This window comes from Nelusetta ayraudi, unplaced genomic scaffold (genome assembly GCF_046127955.1).
Source record: "Nelusetta ayraudi isolate G7.1 ecotype Tasmania unplaced genomic scaffold, CSIRO-AGI_Nayr_v1 ptg000055l, whole genome shotgun sequence".
NCBI lineage: Eukaryota > Metazoa > Chordata > Actinopteri > Tetraodontiformes > Monacanthidae > Nelusetta > Nelusetta ayraudi.
This window is the reverse complement of record NW_027466105.1, coordinates 314,625-330,998: the sequence shown is the minus strand read 5'-3', so window position 1 is coordinate 330,998 and position 16,374 is coordinate 314,625. Positions and strand designations below refer to the sequence as shown.

Here is a 16,374-nt window from a genome sequence, read left to right as displayed (position 1 = left end):
AAGTAAAATATACAAATGTTGGAAGTACTAGTAATCATTACTATGTACAGTTATGCCCATCTGTTATCTTTGTTGGGCTTGAGTTTATGATTATTTTTTTTACCCTGTGCATCTTTTGTTTTGTTAGTAGTACTTGTCATTGCTCCAACACGAATAAACATGTTGCGTCCCACTAGATGGCGCATTTGCCTTATTTACAAGCACCACGGTCATCGGAGCTGATCGCTGCCACTCTCAGCAGCGTGCGTCTACTAAGGTCTACTAAGATTCCACAATCTATTACACCTCGTGAGCAAAACAGGCTACAGGTAAAATTAAACATCTTCAGTTGAGCAACTCAGGCAAGTTAAACTGATTTAAAAACAAACAAACACTATAATACTAGGAAAAGAATCCTCTATATGTCAATAAATACAACAGATTGAGTATTCATAAAAAAAAATGCTTACTTTAAATAAGAAAATCCAACAAACCAACAAGTGCAACACTAAAAAGCAAACCAACAATCAAAATAATGCTTAATTGCCTTAGCTTCGTCCCACACTTATCAGCTTAGCTACTAAGAATAACACACATTATTCACCTGGACAGAAGGAGGTTCTGAGGAACATGTTGGTCCTGGAGCTTCCTGGTCAGGATGTTCGGGAGATCCCTCGGGCTCAATGTCTGCAGCGCCAACATATTTTAGAATTGCTCCTGCAGAGACAAAGCTCACTAGATCATCAAGCAAAACAGATCAGAAGCACATTTTCCTATTTTATTATTACAGTGATGTTGCAGTAATATAGGAAAATTAAAAATGTATTTGTTTTTAAATTAAACATTATGATTGCAGTGTCCCTTTAAAGCTTTTACCCAATTACAAAACTGTCACTTTTAAGAGTTTTTGGCATTTCTTTACACACTGTACTAGTTAAAGTAATAAAACTAAGATAAATGACCCACTACCACAATAGTCTAAAATAGTCAACACCATGCCAAATAAAGTATTTCCATAAAATATTTCTTTGAATTATAAAACAGTAGCACATTTCTAATGAAGGGCCTACAAAATACAAACTAAGCTTAGTAAATTCATCCTAAGTTAAGGCTAAAATAACATTAAGAGTCAAATATGTGAGAGACAACTTCCACTGAACAATAACGGGGGACTGACTACAACAACAACTACAACATGCCCTCCCTCCCGCCCTCCCTGTTAGAATGTGAATAAACGGGTGTGTAGTCAATCAGTCATTCCCATGGCAGGATAGGCCAACATGGCAGGATATGGTCAACTTTCATAAAACAAGCAAAAACGCTGATTCATGACGAACAAATATTAGCCAGCCAGCTAACATTTATCCGACGCTAGCTAGCTGGCTAGCAGGACAAATAAACAAACTTGGGGGGGGACAACAGCGTTTCCCCTCCACCTCTCCAGCCCACATAAACAAATAACTTACCTTTCCCCTTTGCAAGTTTTTCTTGATCAGTTTTCTTTTCCTTCCGTTTTTCCGCACCGCTGGGATAACTCCTTTTTGATGCCATTATGGTGTCTGTTTGTTTTTAATCCTCTCGCTAACGGGAACGAATGGTAGCTGTCAATCATTCACATCATACCTGTGCGTCGCCGGCCCGCTACGTCAAAACCTGCGTGACAGTGCGGCAAGCCCCCAGAGTCCAAGATGGCGTCCCATTCCTTTCAATGAAGTTGCTCACCCAGCGCATGGCTCCCAAAAACTTTTTGACTTCCGCATTGATGGGATAATAGAGCATGCGCAGTTGTGTCAGTGTGGAGACCGTCACGAACCGTACGAAATTCAACGTGGAAATGAATGTATTTTTTACGGAACAACTGACGATTGTTGTTTGGAAATTTTGATGATAATGATGATGATGATGATGATGATGATGATGATGATGATGATGATGATGATTATTATTATTATATTAATAAAATAGTATTATTATAATAATATACTATTATTTGTGTATTAAACAAGTGAGCAATGTGCCACTGAATAATAAATGATAATTCTTTGAAGCAACTCTCTTTGGAAAGCAGACAAAGTAATGAAATGATTGGTCTATTTATTTCATCAGAACTAAAAAATAAAAAATAAAAACTGAACGATCTTGAAAGTTCCTCCCTTTCTCTTGCACCTGTCGACCGGTCAACTTTTGGCTTCTCTACAGTGTTCGAGAAAATGCCGACCTGTGCTGCAATTAACTGTGTCACCCGATCAACAGGCAAAGGGTGCAAAGGACCCACGTTATTTTGGTAACGATTAATGAAATGACTGTAAGGAACTTTCATGCCGCTGACGTTTTTACGTACGTACGTCCGTGTGTGTGTAGCTAACACAAATTTGCAAATATTTTGTCGTCCTCATGGAATTAAACAGCACACCATGTTAATTTATCAGCGAGTGCTCTCTCTTTTCATGCAATTCATCACGCTTAACATGTAATGCTGAATCATGAACGCTATGGAGCAAAAAATAATAATTACATAAACCACGAGTGAAATAAAATGTGTCATTCATTCAATAAAGATTTCATTCATTCATCTTCTATACCCGCTTATTCCTATTCAGGGTCACGGGGGTCTGCTGGAGCCTATCCCAGCTGTCTTAGGGCGAAGGCAGGGTGACACCCTGGACAAGTCGCCAGTTCATCGCAGGGCCACATAGAGACAAACAACCATTCACACTCACATGCACACCTACGGACAATTTAGAACGTTCAATTGACCTCACGTGCATGTTTTTGGAGTGTGGGAGGAAGCCGGAGAACCCAGAGAGAACCCACGCAGACATAGGGAGAACATGCAAACTCCATACAGAAAGGTCCCAGGTCCGGGCAGTTGAAAATGCCATTTTATTTCATTTAACAAAGCATATCATTATTTCATCATGCATTTAATTGTTTTGTGGTCCTGTGTTTTAGTGCTTCATAATTGTATTCTGTTGTCAAATTTGCCCATCAAAGTCAGATTAGTAATCCTGTACATCAGTTTAAGGAAAACCAATTCTAGGTAATGGATTGAAGATCTTGTAGTGACCTGTTACAATGGAAAGAAATGTATACATAAATAAATAGAAATAAAACTTTCTGCACAACTGTCTGCATTGTGTTCAAGCTTAAATGAGTTAAATATGTTTGCATACCCAATTTTAAGTAAAATTACACAAAAAATTTTTTGGAATGTTTTGCTTTTTACAGCTTTCCTTTTGGGGACAGAAAAAGGTTGCACAAATGGGTGGAAAATGTGAGAAGAAAAAACTGGACACCCAATGACAACTCCAGGCTGTGTGCTCTTCACTTTGAGGAGAAATCTTTCATTTTGCGTGGTGAGAGAAAGTGCCTAACTTCAACAGCTGTACCAACCATTTTTAGTTTCTTCAAATCAGGTAAGAGCATGGCTACCAAACAAAAGGTAAGTGAGTCACACACACACACACACACACACACACACACACACACACACACACACACACACACGTGATTTTGATCAAATCTTTGACCACACATATTCTAAAAAATGTAAAGAGGTGTCAGAGATCTTTGAAGAAGACAGTTTTCTCGTGATTCAGGAACCATGTGACAGCCATACTGTGTCTGATGTAGATGTAGAGGTCACAAATGATGTACAGATCACCAATGATGAAGAGGTCACAAATGATGAAGAGGTCAGAGCAACAATGAAGGGATTTTACATTGACTGTTCAGTTAACATGTTCAATGTTAAAATATTCACATGAAAAAAACTTGAAAATCGTTACGGCAGACGTAAAAAAAAATTTGTAAGAAAGTGTTGAAAGTTATCTTGAAATCATTTATGAGGATACTCATTATAATATTGATGAAGTGTTATTTCATGTTTTGTTGGCTGTTTCAAGGGTTTATTTAATTTGTTGTGACACAATCTAAGGTTGAATTTGTAAAGAAATAAAAGTTCTTGTGAAAAAAGATAGTGGTCAAAGTGATATTAGTGTTATTTGTGTTTGTGTTTTTTGTAGTCTTGTCTGGATTTGTCCTGTTCGTTTCTGGTCTGTGTTTGTGTTCCCACTCTTGGCCTGCACCTTGTCGTGGTGAGTGGGCTTTTAACTAAGACAGGCCAATTATATATATTGTGTGAAGCCAGCAAAACAGTCATTATTATGAGAATTATAACTGAAGCACACTAAATAATACACCATCAGTCACATTTTGCTTTTCTGTTATTAATCTAATGTGTGTTATGTCAAGCCTCCACAGTGGCGTGCTGCAGTCAGGATGAGACGAACAAGGTGAATGGATGGACGGATTGATGAGCCCAGCGAGCCTCCACCATCCACAGACAAGCCAGTCCCATCTTCCACCCAGAGAGATGTCTCTTCCATCTATTTTTGCCTGCCAGGGAAATGCAACCAAACATAATAATTACAGATGGTGTTGTCTCTGTTAAAGTGACACATGAAAAAAAAAAAATATATATATATGTTTTGTGATTCATGTTCATGACAATAACAATCAAACAGATTTTCTTCATTCTTCCAATGAGTTTCGCAAACAAACATGGAATTTTCCCTGGATCATACTAATACGTTTGTAGATTATATAAAGAAAATTATAAAACACATTTGTTGCAGTTTTATATTAAAGCAGATAGTCAAACGTAAATGTAGCGTGGTAATGTTGCGAAGACACATTTATTTTTGTTTTTCTTTGTTTCTTTAGAAGCTTTTATTTTGGTTTTCTGTGGAAGCACAACAGACAACACACATGTTAACGTCCGCTACTACGGTTCGCTCCGCATAGGTCTCACGAGCCACTTGAGAGACCTCTCTAGCGTTATTCCCCGGGGCGAACACGACCTCCACTGGTAGAAGTGGGTAACTGCACCCTGCTCACTGATCACTCTCACACACGCCACAAACCACAACAAAAGCAGGAACAGTGCTTTGCCACAATTATGCTACATAAACACGTCCTGGTCCCCTCTGGATCCTCTTTTCCGGTCCTCGCGATCACTCTCTTGGCTGCGGTGGGCATGGTTCTGCCCGCGGTGTCTTCCTTTGTCAGGGCATTCTCTGGCCCAGTGATTTATGCGGCCGCAGATGTGGCACGCCCCCTTTTCGCCTCTGTCTCCGCTAGTCGCCCTTCGTCGGTTGTCATTGTTCCTGTAGGGCCGTCTCGCCGTGTCACTGAGGTGCTTCATCATGGTGAGGGAGGCACGCTTTATCTTCTTGTCCTCTGCATCGCTGGCCTCCTGCAGAAGCCTCTCAGCGTGCACTGCATGACGTCGGACCTCTGTCAGCCGGGCATCTTCAATCCCCACGCAGCAGCTTCTGTTAACTGCTTTGGCGATCTGGGGGAGCAGCCCTTGTCTGAAAGCAGTGATGAGGCTGGCCGTTTGGTTGACGGCAGTCCTGATGAACGTGGCGACGCTGCGGCGTCGGTGCTGGAGTGCGCAGGGTTGTACGGTGGTAGCGTTGGATGAGGGCAGGCGGGAGGAGGGAAGACAGGCATGTCCAGGAGAGGGTCCCTCAGGCCTGTAAGAGAAGGATACAGACGATTTGGTGCATTTGAATGCTCGTGTGTGAGCGGCTCCTTTTCTCCCTCCTCTGGGGAGTGTGTGTGAGCGTGTGCACCCTCTGCCGTTATCTCTGTCACCCCTGTGCTCCAGCGCCCAGCGCTGTTCACACGTTTCTTTACTTGTTTCCTGTCCCTGACCTCTGCTTCAGGTTTCCAGAATGAAAAACACCTTTCATGATCTTTGATGATTTGAATCTCCCACCTGTTTGGGTTTTTCTTTTTTGTAACATTTCCCTCGGCTATATTCAGTTTATCCCGGAGGTTTCTCAATTCCTCCATACTCAGTGATCCCCCCTCTGGGAAACCATACTTTTCAACCCAAACATCCAACATATCAAGACAATCTGGACCGTATTTTTTCCGAATGTCGTCCACAATTTGTCCCCCCTGGGGAACTGCAGCAGCCACTTTGCTCTGGTTCTTCCCCATCCCTGTCTAGACTTATTACTTGTAGCTGCACAGGCGTCCCTGTGCCCCCTTTTTTTACTCAGGCGCAAAAAGGTAGAGAAAAAATTCACCCCTTCGGTACTTAGTCACCAAAGGTTTTGCCCGCTCAGCCCTCACCAACCTTCTTGGATATCTGGTGAGCGGGACAGGCCCGCGATATGACCTTGACTGGCGCGATATTATGATTTAGCGTACGTTACGCTCAACGTCATTCCGTGCGGCAGGTAAAAAAAAAGGTGGTGTTGTCCCGGGTGTCCCAATTCCATCGCAAGCCGATCGGAGCCGATTATCACCCGGGTCGTTTGTCGGGTTGGTTGACCCGTTTTGTCGTGCAACAGCTGCAACTGCAAACTGCAGGCTTCAATTTACCGACGCCTTACACATGTGATGGCATGGAGACTGTGCATTGTAGCAACATCAGTCCCCTCAGAGAGAATCTTCTCCAAAACAGGGCAGATATTTACAGAGAGAAGAAACAGGATCAGCCGCACAAAGATGAGGCTCTTGGTTTTTCTCATTGTCAATCTTCACTAAAGGACAAAACTGTTATCTGAATGCTGATTTTTTTTTTCTTTTTGTTTTACACATTTTAATTCATATTTTGTTGTGTGAGTTTCTGTAAGCGTATGTTGTTTGACTTTACATTTGTGTAGTAGTAAAAAACTAAACGTTTAAAATTGGTAATAGTTATTTAGATAGAGGCACCTAGACCCACCTGTGGGTCATAACACCCCCTCTCTTAAGAACTAAACCCTCTTAACATACCTACAAACAAAACTAAACAAGAAAAACCTCAGTTCCCCTGAAATAAGAATTCCGCAGCTAGTCCACATGTACACGTGATAACGCATCTGCCAACACATTATCAACCCCCCTTCCTGTGGCAAATCTGGAGATTGAAGTCTTGCAGGAGCAGAGACCACCGCATGTACGGCTGGTTTGATTGTGCATCCTATCCAGGACCACGAGGGCATTATAGTCTGTAAAAACCTGACCCCAAATTAATATCAAGACGGGCATTGTCAGAAGGAGAGCCAAAGCTTCTTTCTTAACTTCCGAGAATTGACTCTGTGTGTGTGCTGCTTACTTGTGGCATGTCCCTCTACTTCTATGTCATGGTGCAAAACTGACGTATGGCGGGGGTGGTCAGAAAACAATAGTGGGTGGCTCTCAATTAATTTAACAATATCATGACGGGCTGATGCAGGCAAATGGGACAAAAACGAGCTTAAGTTATTCATAATTTCAGAGTTTCCCAGGCGCGCCGAAGGAACACCGATTTCTTTTATTCAATGAGCCCTCCCTCCGCCAATGGGCACGGAGGGGGCGGAGGCTCAGGCGACACATTTTTCCAAGCGACGTAACGCCCGGTTCACACTGGACACGGAAGCGCCACAAAGCGCCGCAAAGTGCCGAGCGCTTCCATTCGGCGCCCATGTTAATCAATGTAGTAGTTCACACCAGACGCGAACAGGCGCGCGGCTCCCCTCGCGGATCGCGCCATGCATTTAACGTCAGTTCACTGGACGTGGAAGCGAAGCGCCGCTGAGCGCTTCCATTCGGCGCCCACGTTAATCAATGTGGTGGTTGCGCGGCTTGCGGCATGCATTTGTTGTTTCGGCGTCTGCTCTATTTCGTGCGCGAGCCGCGAGCAGTCCTCGTCAATAGTACAGGAAGTCGCTCAATAAAAACGAGAAAATCCGGTGAATTTTCAAAATAAACTAATTTCAAAATAAAAACCCAATGACAAATTCGATCATATATCATATTTGTATGTTATATTTGTCAGTACATTGTATCAGAGTGCGAGAGAGATTAAACACACACACACACACACACACACAGAGAAAGACTTGATCAAAATACGTCTGTTTGATCCTAGAGATGCCGGTCAATGATCATTATGAAAGAGGTCTTGTCTTGAGATGGACACCTGAGTGCGTGTTTCTATTTATTTACACACACACGCACAAAAGTGAGCTATGGAGCGGGCTGGCTACGGGGCGAGGGGGGGCGATGACGAAAATGATTTTTTTTTATTTTATTTTTTTTAAAGAAAAAAAAAAGAAGTGAAAAAGTGGGAGTGAAAAAAAGAGTGCAGCTGAGCAGAAGCGCTTGTCGACCGTCGCGGAGCTGTTTGCGTCTGGTGTGAACCAGTTGGAGCCTCGCTCGCGAAATTCGTTGGCGCGGCGCTTCCGCTTCCATTGAAATGAATGGCACGAGCCGCGCGCCTGTTCGCGTCTGGTCTGAACCACTACATTCAGTGCGTTTACATGGCACTAGAGAAAATCTAACTATTGCCTTAGTCCGATTATGATCGGAGAACTCACGTGCATGTAAACACCTTACTCCGATTATGATTGGAGTTTGAGAACTCCGATTGGAATCGGAGAACTCCGATTGAGACACCCAGATAATGCCATTGGAATTCGAATTTCTCTGCCATGTATACGCCTTAATCGGACTATTAACTGGACAATGCGAGTGCGCATGCGCCACGCCTCGCTCTCGCAACTCATGACCGCACAACTACGTCGTCTAACAAAACAGACGGCGCGAAACCACCTGGCAAACGCGAATAAGAATGTTGACATTTGGAGAGAGGATGAGACCGGGGCGATGCGTTCTCTTCTAAAAGAGATGGACATATTAAAATAACGCGCAACGGAGACCTTTTTAAAAAGGGTAGCGCAGCAAATGCAGGACTCCGGCTTTGCGCACCCCTGAACAAATACGTATTCCTTCATATTTATATTTCTACCTTTTCGTTCACATTTTTTGTAAGTTAGAAGAATTTTAACTTTGTAAATAAAAGCACAGCAAAGAGATGTTTTCCTGATTTGTTTTTATTTGGGTAATTTCGCTGTTATTCTGCTGGAAACGGCGTGCAGCGGCACCAGCTTCCTCCATAGTCGGCACTTTAATGAGCGTGTGTATAACTGAAGACACCGTTCCTTTGCAAAACACAAACTCTCCCACCAGTCTGCTCCGAACCCGAATCCAACAAGAACGAGAGTTTGGGGTCCGTAGCGACGGCACAAAGCGTAGCATCGAAGTGTTGTTGTAGCCCTCCAACAGCAAACAACGTTCTTGTCTGCCTTTTAAAATAACCAGGAGCACAAGAAATAGGGTACACCTTATCTGCAAAGCAAGTAACACGTACATTATGAACTATCGTTCCATATCATAATAGATTTAATATGTCAACCGAAAGCAGCTGACCGGCTGAAAAGACTCACTCCACCCCCTAGTGTTGGGAGGAGGACATGTTCCCGTCAATAATTTGAATTTCTCAGCTGCATGTATACGGGGACCAAGGTGAGAACTCCGATTGGACGAGAAAACCGAATGATTGCTTAGTCCGATTAAGCTCTGCATGTAAACGCACTGATTGATTAACATGGGCGCTGAATGGAACCCCTCGGCTCTTCACTTCGCGGCGCTTCGCTTCGCGGCGCTTCGCTTCGCGGCGCTTCCGCGTCCTGTGTGAACCGGGCGTAACTTTTCAACATTTTGACGTGGCAGACGCGGGATGATCGTTTTCTATCAGGAGTGTGCACTACATAATCTGTATCGGAAAGTTTGCGCTCCACGACACACGGACCAGAAAAACCAGCCTGCAAACCGGAACCGGGTAACGGCAACAATACCAACACACAACGCCTGTCTCAAAAACTCGAGCCACAGCTTTCTTGTCAAACTGCCGCTTCATTTTAGACTGGCTGGCGACAAGAGTTTTGTGAGCAGTTTCACAAGCACGATGCAAGCGTTCACGGAAAAAAAATTACGTAATCTAACACATTATTCTCTACTCGTTTAACATCGGAAAGCCACTTACCCCTTAACAGACGCAAGGGTCCTCTCACCGAACACTAAATCAGCTGGGCTGAACCTGAGGGACTCCCACACATACAATCGACGACTGAAGATACACTTTAAGCTGCAGAACCATCACTGTGCTCATTTTAACCCCCCCCCCCCCACACACACACACACATACTAAAATATACAAATTGCAGTAGGTTGGTTTTGTTGCTCTTGGTTGTCCATTAGTTTTTTGAGAGTTAGTAGTAGATAGATCCCTAGATAGTAAGTTTGATAGATGGATAGAAATAGATAAGTTAGTTAAAGTTACACACACGCACATATACATATATATGTATATATATATATATATATATATATATATATATATATATATATATACATATATATATTAACCTCTTTCAATGAACTCCAAAACATACATGGTCAAAATCCATATTATTATGTTGTTTTTTTTAAATGCTCATACAAAACAAAAAAAAAAGTGTCACATCCACTTGTAGTGCATTATTTTTGCCAGCAAGCTTCTCTTGTTACGACTGACCACATTGACCCATATTTTCCATATACTCACCTGAATCAGGTACCCTGGTCGGTGGAATGACGCGCAACCAGCACGTGACCTCTACGACGAGCTTCCACCCACGGAAGTGCCATAGGAGGACACGGATTAAATAGTATGGCTTGTCCACCAGAAGGCTGTATTATGGTGTACGTAATATAAAACTTCTGCCCAGTTCTGCTTGTATTGCATTGTATTGGTTGGTGTTCCTGAAGTTTCATTTTCCGTCCCTTTTTATTTTTTACATCCATGTTTGTGATGAAATAGTATTGTGAATCGCTAGCTCGCATTGCATGCTGGGAAACAGCGTCACTCAAGGAAGTTTTCGCTTCGCTGACACGGTCCTGAAGGGAAGTGGCTTTTAGTGCACTGGAACGGGATGAATGTGTTTAATCAAGCAGTACAAACCTGATTAATTGTCTTAATACTTCACTTCGAATGGCCATATTGTTTAGGATTAGAATTAGATGACAACTTCTTCACAATATTTGCAACTATTCAATTTGACCAGCAGGTGTCAGTAGAAGACGAAATTTCATGTTGACTATTTCCTAATGGAAGTGCCCTCTTTACGTTGGGTTTTTCTCATAATTATTTGAAGTGTAGGCCTGTAGTTGATGAGGAATCACGGTGTGCTAACGCTACTCAAACAGCTTCGATGAAAAAAGGGAGTGTGATTTGGGTTTGTGGTACATTATGACAATCTTGGACTTGCAAGACTGAGGCGACGGTTCAATTCCCATCAACGTGTATTATATATGTGTTATTTAGCTCATCTATTCTACATTTTAAATAGATCACATTTGACATCTGACCCAATGAACACTTACTATTAAACATATTTTTAAACTATGGGCTATTTAGTCTTGTTTTAGGATATAATATAATTCATTGCACAAACTGTCAGGCTAAGTATAGAGCTATAGTCTACTACAATCAGTCGTGCCAAAAAAGAGACATTGTCTTTATTTTTCATTTTTATTTTATTGTTTTATTGTCAGCATTGAACCGTACAAGCATGTAGTGTTGTCCAACAAGAATGCATGGCGAATCAAATCCCAAACAACCTATGAAACAATGAACACGTTTCTATTGCACTTCATTTTATTGAGCACTAGATGACCTCCTCGAGCACTGTGTCATTGAAGCCTCGAGTAATGAACCATTTTTTGAAACAAGTGTCGAAGCTTCAACAAAGCCTCCATCGGCCATCACTACCTACGGCTGCGTGCTCTAACACTATTTCAGAAGTGACTAACTTCAGACTTCGGAGCGGAGGAGGGATGACAGTCAGGCTGGCTCGACTGCTCCTCCTTCTCAGCCATGGCGCGTCCAATCAGCAGCCGACATCCAGGACCGCACCTGCAAGGCGTCATCCACTCTCTCTCTCTCTCTCACACACACACACACACACACACACACACACACACACACACAAAATAAATTGTGTTCAATCATGTTAAACTTGGTTGGGGCACAGCCATGGCTCTTTATATTTTATTTTTATTTTATTTTGTATTTTATTTTGAAGTTAGCGCTTTGCATTCTGGGCGATCCTCAGTACAGAGGAAGCCCATGAAGCAGGTGAGACGGTCTCCTCCCTGCTGAGACAGAAATTAATGCCATAAGTGAGCTATGCTTCATCTAACTGTGTTTCAGTGTTTAAATGTGTGCTGGTGTCTTTCATTTAATTTATTATTATTATTATTATTATTATTATTTTTTAGCAAAGTTCGTTTTTTTTTAATTGCTATTAAAAACGATTAGCATGCTAGCATGTCCATTAGCAGCACGCAGCTCTCATACGGAGCACGTTGTCTCTGCAGGAGGTGACCAAGTTTCACGGAGCAAGTTATGGATGTGTCCCATTCTGTTTCAGGTATGTGTGTGTAACTGGAAGAATGTTACAGTGTATAAAAATGGAGCTTTAGGGAGCGAATTATTGAAATTGCGAATGTCATTTTTTTTGTATTTTGTAGAAAAATGTATTTTATTTTTAATATTATTTGTATTGTAGAAACAACAACTATACGATCACTACTTCAGTACAGAGGAAGCCCATGAAGCAGGAGGTGACCAAGTTTCACGGAGCAAGTTATGGTTGTGTCCCATTCTGTTTCAGAGAATAAACTGCTGCTCCACACCTGACTTCTGCAAGTCTTCATTATACAGCAAGCAGGACAGAATAGGAGAGGTCACATTGGTGCCGTGACTCGAGACTCTTTTGTTGTGCTACCGATGCTGCAGAGCGACCCGGGGACTGTTCTGCTGCTGCTGTTCATCTGCGGTCACTGAAGTCGGTCAGATGTGTTGCTTTTGTGCAGTGTTAGACATCAGATAGAGGGTTTATGTACTTTTATTAGATTTTTTTTTTTTTTTTTTTCAGTTTCCAGTCTAGGCCTTTTGTGGTTTCATCCTTTTGTTTTGTGGTATTGTGTTTTGTTAACTTTTTGGAAAGATGAGTAATCCTCAGGGTAATGTTTTTGTAACTCCTTTTGGTGCTGGCAGAGGGAGGGGTTTTATGCATCCTTCAAGTTTACTGTTTGAGAGTCCTGTTCAGGGGGGTGGTGTAGTGTTGGGTAATCAGTGTAAACCTGGGCGCCCCTTGCTCAGTACTGGTGTTATCCCTCCCCCCAACTCAGATGCAAACCCTCATGCCCTTGCTAGCCAGGGCACGCGTTCCCCTGTCCCGGACAGGCACAGCATGTGTTCCCCTGCACCTACCCCTGATGTTATTGCTGCTAGTATTGTAGGTCAGATGGGTGATGCATTGATTCAACAGGTCAGCCAGCGGGTGGCACAGGACATTATCTCTCACCTCAGTGCATCTGTCACTACCCCTTTACTCAGTGCTGCCCCTTCGCCTGCCCATGCTGATATGCTAGCCAGTTCCCCTTTACATAGTGCTACCCCTCGACCTAGCCATGCAAATGTGTCTGCCACAAATGCTTTTGACGTGTCCCATTTGCAATATGTCCCTCATCGAAAGCTGAAGGAGCCCCCCTGCTTCAGAGGAGACAACTCAGACTCTGTTTCCGTCCAGGAGTGGGAGGAGCTCATGAGGAGTTTCATTAAGAGGGGGAATCTGCAACCTGAGGAACAAGCAGAGGAGATCCTTGTTCATCTTGGTGGCAAAGCAAAGGATGTTGTCAGGTTTGGGACCAGGAACAGTGGTATTAACATCACCTGTAACCCCGATGCCATTTATGGTCTCTTGCGGAAGCACTTTGATTCTGTTCCGTGTTCACCACTCCCATTAGCAGACTTTTACACCACTCTTCCTGGGAAGGGTGAGGATGCCTTTGACTACTGGCTTAGACTGAACCGCGCTGTTGACTTGGCCATTGAACGTCTGAAGGAGCAAGGAAAGTCACTGGACAGCCCCAGCACTGAGGTGACTCGAATGTTCATAAAGAACTGCCCTTCTACTGAGCTCGCCATGACCTACAGGTCGAAGACGATAGACAAGTGGACTGCTCGTGAAGTCCAAGACATTCTGAACGAATATCATTCTGAAATGATGTCAGTGAACAGAACTTCCAGAGAAAGGGTGTCAGTGAATGCTCTTGCTGCTGTCTCGCCACCTGCACCACCTGCTGAAGAACAGAGCCCACTGCAGCCACAGGCCACTGACCCTGATGCCCTGAACCGCCTTATTAACATGCTGGAGAAGGTGCTCCTGCAAAGATCTTCCCCAGCTTCAAACAGTCCTGTTCATGGTCCGACTCGACGGCCTGGCCCAAGGCACCCCAGGATCGGTGGGTTGCACTTGGAGGAAATGTCTTCTTCTCCACCATGGACTTGACGTCTGGCTTCTACAATGTGCCACTCCATGAAGAGCACAAAAAATACACAGCTTTCTCTTCACCTTTTGGCCTCCACTAGTACAACAGAATGCCACAAGGTCTGTCCAACAGTCCTGCAACATTCATGCGAATGATGATGTCAATCTTCGGGGATGAAAACTTCACTAGTCTGCTCTGCTATCTTGATGACCTGATGGTCTTTGCCCCAACTGAACAGCAGGCGCTTGAGCGTCTAGTGATGGTGTTCTCCCGTCTGAAAAGTCACAAACTCAAACTGGCCCCCAAGAAGTGTCATCTCTTGCGGAGGTCAGTAAGGTTCCTGGGACATGTCATTTGTGGGGACGGGGTGATGAAGGACCCTGACAAGATGAAAGCCATCATGGATGTGGGAGAGGCTGACCTGATGGAGAGTGATGGTGTGACCCCTTCCTGGAGGAAGATTAATTCTTTCCTGGGCCTAATCTTCTACTATCAGCACTTCATAGCTGACTGCTCTGCTAAAGCAAAACCCTTGTTCAGACTCCTCTCTGGAAGGCAGGTGCAGCATAAGGCCATGAGAGGCAGGAAGGTGAAAAAGCGATCATCTGCTCCACCAGCGCTTATGGCGAGCGACTGGACTGCTGCATGCAAAGAATCGTTCCAGACCCTGAAGAATGAATTAGCTTGCAATGTCACCTTATCCCACCCCAACTTCAGTGAGCCCTTCGTTCTCGCTGTTGATGCGTCGTTTGATGGCATTGGCGCAGTCCTGTCTCAAGTGCCACCAGGTGAGACTGTTGCTCGACCTGTCGCTTTCGCCAGCAAGACACTGTCCCGATCACAAATTAACTATCCAGCGCACAGGTTGGAATTCCTGGCGTTAAAATGGGCCATTTGTGACAAGTTTGGTCATTGTCATTGCCCATTGTCCTACATCTTAACAAAGCCATGTTTGGACGCATGTGAACAAAGATGGGTTGCTAAGCATGCCGCATTCGATTTCGATCTGAAGTATGTCCCTGGCGTTAAGAACGTTGTCGCTGATGCGCTAAGCCGCGAGCCATTCGTTCAGTCATGTATCAGTCAACGTCTGATGAAAGAGCCCTACGTTGCACTGCTGGACCAAGTTAATGGCGTCGTCAGGGGTACAGTGCAAGATGCCTTCCGGCTGACAACTGCCAAGTTCTTCAAGAAAGGGAACCAAGACCATCCGATTCTGATGCTGAAGCCGTTATTTTATTTTGAAAGGTGACCCGCAGCTATTTTAGGTCGAGAAAAAAAAATGGCCGAAATGTTTGTTTGATGGAAAGCGGGTCAAGCCGGAGTGGTTGGTGAGCCAAAAATTCTTTTGACCTCACGTTGTCTGTGTTGCCTCGAACCAAAAACTCAAGAAGGAAAATAAACGAGTTAAATGGAACCCACGTCTCATCAATTTATGAATGATGTAGTGGTGCTGGTATGACGGACGGACATTGAAGACACCTGAGCGTCAAAGGTAAAGAGCGGCTACATGAATGAAAACTGTGGAACTACACAGTCAATCAACACAATCAACACATTGAACACACAAACACATCACATCCTTCCTTCATTTGGCAGCAGACAATAAAACAGCAGTTGGATCAAAGATGCAGTGGAGTCCGAAGAGACGCCAGTGAAGGATCTCTGATCCAGTGGAGCTCCAAGCTGCAGTGACTTTACACACAACTGAGCATCATGTTGAGTTGAAGCAGCAGATCAGAGCAACACTGTCAGTCACAACAGGACGTGTTGACACTCAGTGGCTGGAACACACTGGAGTGTGAAGCTGCACTGAGGACACTGTAGTGGAGACACTGAGGACCTGGGGCTTCATTTACAAAAACGTACATGGATTTCATCCTGAAACAAAAAAATCTGGATGTTCAAAATGTTGCGAACGCACAAACGCACACCCATTTCCTTTGAGAGTCCCAATCCTCGTGGAATTGATCGCACATGAGCACGAGCCCTGCTCCTTCCTCGGAACACCTCCACATACAAAGCGTTGTCCCCCCTTGTTGGAAATCCAACATGCTGGTGGACTTTTGGAAGGACAGTCTTGAGGTCAGCATGACTAAAATCTCCAGTGAGGATGGTAAAGCTTTTGGGTTTGCTGTCTGTTGATCACTGATGGCCTGTTACAGTTCATTGAGTGCAGTGTTCCTCTCACTG

The 16,374-nt window shown here is 43.8% G+C and overlaps 1 protein-coding gene across 1 annotated transcript in view; it reads left to right on the top strand.

The window, feature by feature from the left end:
- Nucleotides 1-16,374, top strand: part of LOC142896523 (NACHT, LRR and PYD domains-containing protein 12-like) — a 167,421-nt gene that overhangs the window by 136,075 nt on the left and 14,972 nt on the right. The window lies entirely within an intron of this gene.